Below are 9,900 nucleotides of genomic sequence, written 5' to 3' on the forward strand. Positions count from 1 at the left end.
GCTACTAGGAGGGCTAGCTGTTGACATGTAAAATGACAAGGATGCATCCCTACCTTCACCACGTTCAAAAATAATCAAAATGGGTCAAAGACTCAAAGATGAGAGCTACATTTATAAAAGGCTTACATGAAAACTTCTTGATCTTGGATTTAGATCTTTATGCATGACATCACAAGACTAAATAACAACACACACAAAAAAAGAATAATAGATAAATGGGTCTGCAACATAATTAAATATTTTTCATCCTCAAGGGCTATTATCAAGAAATTGAAAGGTCAAGTTACAGAAGAGGAATTTGTGTAATTCATAAATCTCACAAGGGAATTCAGAATTGAACAGAGGACACCGCTAGAACCCAGTAAAGAGGGGCAAAGCTCATTTAGAAGCCGACAGATGGCAGACTGGGGCACAGCTCAGCCTGTGCTGTAGAGTTTCTCAAAAGCACGAGGACCTGAGTTGTGTGAGCCCCAGGAACCACATTTAAAAACCCTGGTGTGGTCATCTGCTCTTGCACTCCCAGCTCTAGGAAGGCAGAGACAGGCAGATCCCTGGGCTCAGTGACCAAGCAGCCTGGCCTACTTGAGAATTTCCAGGTCTGTGAGAGATTTTATTCAAGGGGCAGGGGTGGAGAGGGAGGGAAGGAGGGAATGGCACCTGACTAATGACACACAAAAGCAACATGCAGGAGGGTTCAAATGGGATGTGATTGACAGGCTAGGGAGATTCTCATCAAAATCAGAGTGAGATATTGCTTCAGGTCCAGTACGAAAACTAGAACCAAATAAGGTGACACACGTCAGTGAAAACGGAGAAACAGGAGCCCTCATACATTCCGGGTGGGCTCCTGAGCTAGTGACAGGCAGCCCAGACTCAAATGACCTGGCCTTCCAGGAGAGACAGACAAGGAAACCTGCAGGTCAGACCCATAGGCTCAGAACAGGGAGCGAAATGAGGAGAAGGCCATAAGCAACCATCACATCAGAACTAATAGAAGTTTGCCAGAGACAATGGAAAGATTAACTCCTTGAAAGGAGGGTTGAGGGTATGCAAGGGTATAAGCCAGAGCTGGCAAGTGGGCGTTATATAAAAATGAGAGGTGAGTAAAATGTGAGAGTCGGAATGCAGTCAAAAGTTTCCTTCTTTGGTCATGAGTGAAAGACGGGAAGCCCACTAGGTACTGAATGCTCCTGTTAGAAATCAAAACAAGAGGGCTGCGTTTAATGTCTTCACGCAGGAAAAGGAGATAGATCTGTGTGTGGCCAGTGTCCTGAGCAGCAAAGTTTAAATGACTACATAGTACTATGTCTTAAAACTGTGGTGAGAATTAATTGCTTTATTCATGTGATTTGCTCAGAATGGTACCTGACTGCTAGTAAGTGCATCTTGTACCTAGGCTCGTCTGTTAAAACCAATAATAACAATTAGAACATCCTAGGTTTATGGAGCAGAAGCAAAGCCGTTCCAAGAGAACTGGTCGGGAACTTTGCAAGGCTAACTTCATTTCTCACAAGGAATAGGAAGAGAGAGCCATTTGCCAGATGTCTACACCAACCTTTTTGCCAAAATTTCTGAGTTACAAATAGTGCCATTGCTCCTGGCAACACGCTGTGTGGTTACAAGGCCACAGCGTATTCAGCTCTTTCCTGTTTCTCTCTGTCCAGGCAGTTAAAGGCTTTCATCAGGGTAGAAAACGGCAGCAATGGAAAAAAAAAAATCCCCTGTTCTGAGGAGATTGCCAGAATCCTTTCGGCCAGGCTAGAGGGGAATCCTTGTCCCATTCTTTCAATCCAGCTTGACAACTTGCCTTTTGGTTTCCTTTTCGCCTGTTGCGTCATCCTCTTTGTTATTTCTGGGCTCCGGGACTCCTCCGTAGGTCGTCCTTACGCAACCCTCGGTGATGCAATCTCTAAGTTTAGCGATGCAGAGAGTGTTGCTTTGGCCCTTTCTCTGTAGGTGGCCAGAAACTGAGACAGGAAGCCCACAGAGAAAATGAACAATGGAGAGAGAGTAGGCTCGCCGAAGGAAAGGGTCTGCTTCTTGTTCAGCTATTGCTCAACTCTTCTTGGTCACTCAAGGAGCAGAGGAGGGAAAGAGAAAGAGGGCATGGGGGGAATGGCTTCATTGTGGGAATCATCACACGTGATTACCATAGCTGAGAGATCACAGGACTAGAGCCATCTGCAAGCTGAAGACCCAGGGGAAGCCATGAGCACAGCTCAACCCAAGTTTAGCAGCCTCAGAACCAGAGAAACTGGAATAGAATACTATCAGATGGCAAAGACTAAGAACCCCAGAGGCTGGCATGTCCTGCAGCTGTGTTCAGAGACAGCAAAAGACAAGTGCAAGGATAAGGACAAGAGGGGACCTGCTCTTTGTCCCTTTTGTTTTACCAGGACCGAATTGGTTGGTGCCTCCTCCTCTCCTTCCCACTCACTTCACTAACTCATCTTCTGAAAACTCTTCACCGAACACCCAGAAATTACACCTTGTCATTCATTCACCCCGTCAGGTTGACACTTGCAAGTACCCACCACTAACCAGTGAATGTGAACAGCAAGCCAAGCTTACTGGGAATGTTTTGGCATCTTTCTCCTTCGGTGGCTGCATGGCATCTCCCTGATTCTGCTTTCTTTATCCCTGCTTGGATTTCCCACCTGGCTCTATTCTGCCTGAGTATTGGCCGAATCAGCTTCTTTATTAACTAATGGTAATAAAACATATTCATACCATAGAGAGTGATATCCCCCATTATTTCCCCTTTTCTGTCTAATTGAAAAGGAAGGTTTTAACTTTTAGATAGTAAAACTACATATAGCAAAACATTTATCAAGCAAGAAATACAGTTATGATATTTAGGCCATTTGTATTTGGCAAAATTAAATACCATCTATCCTATTTTTGAGAGTCTAAAGTTTCATATATAATTTATCATTTATCATAACTAATGAAAATTATAACTATAGCTATCCAGTCTTCAACCCCATCAAAAACCCCAAGGATATAATAAGTAAACTGGAAGTGTATTGTAAGCAACTTCCAAAACTCTAGAAATAACAGAGTTATCTGGCTGCCTGGACAGTCACCCAAAGTTCTTCTGTAGCATTGGGGTATCCATCTTCGCCTGTAGGCCTAAAGTGTCTGGCAGATTTCTCAGTGACTCAGGAAACTGAAGCTGTCCTGCCTAGATTGACAGTTTATCAGCCATTTTCCTCCATATGGTTCAGAATGTCTGTCAAACTCTTCCATGAAGCAGAAACCCTAGACTGTCCCATCTTGATTTGGCAAGTTCAAGAGTCACTTTTCTGTGGTCCAGTTTATACAGCATACAGTCAAGCAGTTCAGACAAGTGCAGTTTCTTGTCACGTTAAAGGAAAACTCCATAAGGAACTTCTTTGATGCCCATCATCCTCTTGAAGTAATTGGTTCTGCTGGGAGCAGGCATGTCTCTGTTGAGAAAAGTCTAAGTTCTTAAAACATTTTAAATGCAATATTATGTAGGTCTTTGAAGTATTTCAAGATTACATATCTATCTGAAATATATCTCTGCATATCTATAAAACTTAACTAAAATGACTAAAAGTTTGACTATTATAGATGACTATAATTTGTATTTAACTATGCATTGCATTTTTAAATGAGATGCGTAAACATCATTCTTTAAACAAGAGTATAAATATAGATATAGTATAATAGAATTAAGGTATTCATTTCTATATCATATCCCCTTTTCTCTTTAGAAAGAGATTGACTATGACCATTAACCATTTATAACCAACCCCCTTTAATTTTTTATTGATTTTTAAAATTTCATTTCATATTCCAACCACAGTTCTCCCTCTCACCCCTCCTCCCAGCCCAGCCCCCATCCACTCCTCACAACAGGTAAGGGCTCCCATGGGGAGCCAATTAAGTCAGGCACTTTAAGTTGAGGCAGGACCAAGCCCCTCCATCCTGCCTTGAGGCTGAATGTGGCATCCCACCATAGGGAATGGGCTCAAACAATCTAGACCATGCACCAGAGATAGATCTTAGTCCTACTAGGACCCCTCCGATAGTCCAAGCTTCACCACTGTCTCCCACATAGGGAGGGCCTAGTTCAGTCTTATGGAGGCTCAACAGCTATTGGTCTAGAGTTCAACCTCTACAAGCTGGGACCATGCTTGTTCCTGAGTTTCCACAAGCTTGGATTAGCTGTCTCTGTAGATTTATCCATCATGATCGTGACCTCTCTTGCTCATGTATTCCCTCCTCCTCCTCCCTCTCTTTGATCGGATTCCAGAGCTCAGCCTGGTGCTTGGTTGTGGATCTCTGCATCTAGGTCCATCAGCTACTGAATGAAGGCTCTATGATGACAGTCGAGGTAATCACCAATCTGCTTATAGGGGAAGGCCAGTTTGGGCACTCTCTCCACTATTGCTAGGAGTCTTAGTTGGGCTCATGCTTGTGAATTCTTGGGGATTTCCCTAGCACCAGGTTTCTCCTTAACCCAATAGTGGTTCTCTCTATCAAGATCTCTGTTGCATTGCTCTCCAACTCCATTCCTCTCCCCCATCAATCATCCCATTCCCTCATGTTCTTACCTCACATCCACTTCCCTTGACTCCCCCCGCCCTGCTCCCAGTTAACCCAGGAGATCTCATCTAATTCCCCTTTCCCAGGGTGAACCATGTGTCCCTCTTAGGGTCTTCCTTGTTACTTAGTTTCTCTGGAGCTGTATGTAGACAGAAGTTTCTGTGCCATCTGGTCCCACAGCCATTCAGTCTCAAAGAAACACACAGAGGTTTATATTAGTTATAAACTGTTTGGCTTATTAATTTAAGCTTATTAACTAGCTCTTACAACTTAAGTTAGCCCATAATTCTTGTCTTTGTTTAGCCACGTGGCTTGGTACCTTTTATTAGTAAGCCATTCTCATTTTGCTTTTTCTGTATCTGGTTGACTACGGCATCCCTCTGCCTTTCCTCTTCCCAGAATTCTCTTAGTCTCGTTGCCCTACCTATACTTCCTGCCTGGCTGCTGACCAATCAACATTTTATTAAACCAATATGAGCAACAAATCTTTACAGTGTACGAAAGCATTATCCTACAGCAACTGTGGATTGTGGTCTGGTTATCCTTTGCTTTACACACCAACCCCAAATCTGACAGAGGACTAATCGCCAAAATATGTAAAGAACTCAAGAAACTAGAGATCAAAATACAAAATAATCCAATTAGAAAATGGAATATAGCCTAAATAGAGAATTCTTAGCAGAAGAATCTCAAATGGCTGAAAGACATTTAAGGAGTTGCCCAACATCCTTAATCATCAGGGAAATGAAAATTAAAATGACTCTGAGATACTATCTTAAACCTGTCAGAATGGCTAAGATAAAAAAAATACTGAGGACATCTTATGTTGGAGAAGATGTGGAGTAAGGGGAACACTCCTCCACTGCTGGTGAGAGTGCAAACTTGTACAGACACTTTGGAAATCAGTATGTCAGTTTCTCAGAAAGTTGGGAATCAATCTATCTTAAGACCCAGTGATACCACTCCTGGGCATATACCCAAAGGATACTCAGTCATATCCCAAGGCCACTCAGCAATGTTCATAGCAGCATTATTTACCAATAGCCAGGACCTGGAAACAATCTAGATGCCCCTCAACTGAAGAATGAATAAAGAAAATGTGGTGCATTTACACAATGAAATATTACTTAGTTGTAAAGAACAATGATATCATGAAATTTGTAGGCAAATGGATGGAACTAGAAAAAAAATCTTGAGTGAAGTAATCCATACTCAGATAATCACAGTGTGTACTCCCTTGTAAGTGGGTATTAGATGTAAACCTACCCCTTTTAAACTAAAACAAACATTCATAAACAATATTTTGGGAATTTGAACATAGTTTTCTATACTGCTTTCTGCTGTTTGGGGGAGCTGGTAATCTTATGGGGTTCCTGAAAAAAAATTAGAATTATGGTTAAATCTTGGCTATAGTCATCTGTGAGCCTGTATCAGCTCAGCCAGTTGCCTGGAAGCTGTTTTGGATTCTGGATCTCCCGGGCCATCATTCCCATTGGAGACCTTTCAGGAGGTCTTGTTATATCAAATTATATTAAACTGGAAGAAAGCCACCGCTTCTCATCTTTCATGGAACTAAGTAAAACCTCTTTTCCAAAGCAACATATCCTTAGACCCAAATTTTGAAGTCAAGATACCTTTATGTTGGTTTATCTTAGCAGCCCCCAAAATTCAATGCCTCACTGTAGTTAGCTCATTAACAGTGAAAAATTAAAAGAAAACACAATAGTATACATAATTCAAACACTCTATGTATTTTCCATCTTTTGTGGCTTTTATTATTTAACTGTCTCTTTTAAAACTTTGTTTTATTTTTTTAAAAAAACTGTTTCTTTCTATAACTGCCTATACCCATTTTTCTTTTTTTTTTAAACCTATATACTTTTTAAAAATACACCATGACCTCTTTGGAGGTTTCTTTTTGTCTGAATTTGTCTTTATTGCATATCTGTAATCATCGTCTGACCAGAAGAGTTTTTAAAATGCTACATAGGCATGGTTAGGACCAGTGCCTAGGCTTCAGCTGCTGGGCCCACCCCAATTGGCTTTCCAACATGGTAGGGTAGCAAGGAGCATCACACTTACTCCCCCAATGCTGCCACTAGGTAGCCTGTAGCCAGCCCACAAACTCTTTTGTCTGTATGAACATCCCACTGCATGGCTTGGAGATGCCCCTGTGTATCATGGCATGAATCCGCCATGCTGTGCGCAAGTCCAAATGCTGTGGCATCCCTGCACGGCGGCCTGCGTGAGAGCCACAACTAGGAAGCTGTCTTTGGCTCTTCCAAAATGTGTTCTAGAATTCTCCCCTCCCTTTTTCCAGCTTTTCCAGGTTTTATGTGGAAATTTCTGGCCCCATATTGGTCCGGAACCATTTGTAAACAGAGGCTCCACTTTAGTTTCCTGGTCGCCCAGTCCCGAGTAATTACACAGATACTTGTATTAATTACAAACTGTTTGGACTGTTAGCTTGGGCTATTATTAACTAGCTCTTACAACTTAAACCATTTATATTATTCCACGAGAATATTTCACCACGAGATTCGTGGCTTGTAACCTCACAGCTTGCTTTCCCTGGCAGCTGCTGGTATCTCCCTGACTCTGCCTTCTTTTCCTCTCTATCTCTCTATCTCTGCTTGGATTTCCCGCCTGGCTCGATTCTGCCTGAGTATTGGCTTCTTTGGTAACCTATGATAATAAAACATATCCACAGCATAGGGAGGGGTATCCCCCGTCACTGGCATTTGATGGGACCAGGCTGGAGGGCCCAGCAGTCAGCAAGTGTCCTGAAAGCATATGGGGAAGACACTGGGTGAATAACCCTGTGTCTCCGAGTTCTAAGCCCACTGATTGGAACATTCCAACTGTAGGAAGGAGTGAAGGCTTGGGGAGCATCTGGCCATTTGTTGTATATAGAAGTAAAGAAGAAAAGTTTTGTTTGCTTTTACCAGTTGCAAGGTTTGTGACCAACATCCTACAATAACTAACAAGGAAAGATGAAGCAAATTTAATCAAGGTTCTGTGACTTGGGAAGCTTTAGACACGAAAGATCAAGCTGGGCGTGAAGGCGCAGGCCTTGCTCCTAGCACTCTAAAGGCATAGGCAGGCAGATCTCTGAGTGTGAGGCTAGCCTGGGCTACAGATCTAGTTGCAGGGCAGTCAGGGCTGCCCAGAGAAACCTTGCCTCCACCAAACAAAACAAACAAAACAAGGTTTCAAAGAAAGACTCAAGGAAACTGTTTTGACGTTTTATGTAGCACTGTGATTGGGCAGGGCGATCCAATGATAGACAAGGAGGAGAGGAGGGGCTCAGCAAAGCGCACTGTTGGTATTCCTCTCTGGCTTTTCCTGTTTCCGTTCCTTTCCTCCAGGGGTGGGTCAGGACACGCTCACATGAGCATTTTCTGTCCGCCTTTCAGGGAGGAAAGTGAAAACTTCTTTGATGGTTATCACACAGAGAAAAGAAAATAACTTTCTTCTGTGGTTTTCCGAGCTGTGATAATTTGGGGGGTAACAAGTCTTGAACCCCAACAGTAGAAGAGTTGGGCAGAGCCCACAATGAAGCAGCCTGTGAACATCTGGAGCTGGCAGCGACGAGGGAAACCAAAGACTGAGTCTGGGGAAAAGTTTATGACAAGACAGCATCCCTACTGTGGGAAAAAAAAAAAAAAAAAAAAAAAAAAAAAAAAAAAAAAAAACAGAAAGTGTCTGGTGCCGCCAACATGTAGACCCTGGCTGCCTTTGCTGCCAAGTGGGGAGCCAGGGAAAACTGGATTATCCCCCTGCCAGCTGTGACTTGTGGCTACAAAAAATAAAAAAAAAATGCCCCCGAAGGAGCAGGTGGAACAGGAGGGAAGATGCCATTGTGCTTCCCCGGTTTCACAGGCTCTCTGGGGTGCCGAGCAAAATTCCCCAGTGTAAGCAGGATTTTGAAGCTATCACTGTTAGCGTGGAGGGCAGTAACTTGCATGATTTTCCCACTTTTTTGTCCTTTGTGTCTCTCATCCCCAACTGTTTCTCTTCACAGGCAGTCTAGAGATGCTAAGTGATTGCTACCTTTTCCAGAAAAACATTGCTTTTGTTTCTCTGTGCTAAGAAAAGGTGGTCAATAAAGAAAAAAGGAAAGGGGGATATTTCATAAGTTCTGTGACTCTAGGAAACACTAATACAGAAACTGTGTGGCAGGACTGAACATAAAGAAACTGCGCTATCCTCCTGAATGGGTGGTCAGAGTCCACTGGGGATGGGTGGTCAGAGTCCACTGGGGATGGGTGGTCAGAGTCCACTGGGGATGGGTGGTCAGAGTCCACTGAGGATGGGTGGTCAGAGTCCACTGGGGTGGGAGGTCAGAGTCCACTGAGGATGGGTGGTCAGAGTCCACTGGGGTGGGAGGTCAGAGTCCACTAGGGATGGGTGGTCAGAGTCCATTGGGGTGGGTGGTCAGAGTCCATTGGGGTGGGTGGTCAGGGTCCACTGGGGTGGGAGGTCAGAGTTCACTGGGATGGGTGGTCAGAGTCCACTGGGGTGGGAGGTCAGAGTCCACTGAGGATGGGTGGTCAGAGTCCACTGGGGTGGGTGGTCAGAGTTCACTAGGGATGGGTGGTCAGAGTCCACTGGGGTGGGTGGTCAGAGTTCACTGAGGATGGGTGGTCAGAGTCCACTGGGGATGGGTGGTCAGAGTCCACTGGGGTGGGAGGTCAGAGCCCACTGGGGTGGGTGGTCAGAGTCCACTAGGGATGGGTGGTCAGAGTCCATTGGGGTGGGTGGTCAGGGTCCACTGGGGTGGGAGGACAGAGTCCTTTAGGTTTCTACCTTGAGTTCCTACCATGCTTCTCTTGTTAATGGACTTCAAGCTATAAACCGAATAAATCCTGTCCTTCCCCAAAGCAGCTTTTAGGAAGGTGTTTACCACACCAAAAGAGAAGCAAACCAGGACATTGCTTTCAGCCTCACAAAGTACACTGCAAATGTTCCACACACTCAGTATTCAGAAAGACTTGAGAAGCGCTGAGTTCATTCTTTAACTCTCTGTGGAACTCCTGCCCCCGCCCTGTCTTGGGAGATTTTGAATTGTGATTGGAATCACAAAATGTAATCCATTTCATTTTTGGCTATTTGTCAGATTTCACTCTCATGATCCTTGGTACTTCTGTTGTCAGCTGAAATATCACCTCTTTTATTTCTGAGTTCATTTTTTTTCTTCTTAAACACTCAACACATAGGTTGTCCATTTTGTTTATCTTTTCAAACTAATACCAATAATTGGGTTGTTTTTTTTCCCTCTTATTTTTTGGAGTTTCAAAATATGTATTATGCTCCAATCTTTGT

This window comes from Alexandromys fortis, unplaced genomic scaffold, assembly GCF_014885135.2.
Source record: "Alexandromys fortis isolate MF-2015 unplaced genomic scaffold, M_Fortis_MF-2015_v1.1 scaffold_64, whole genome shotgun sequence".
NCBI lineage: Eukaryota > Metazoa > Chordata > Mammalia > Rodentia > Cricetidae > Alexandromys > Alexandromys fortis.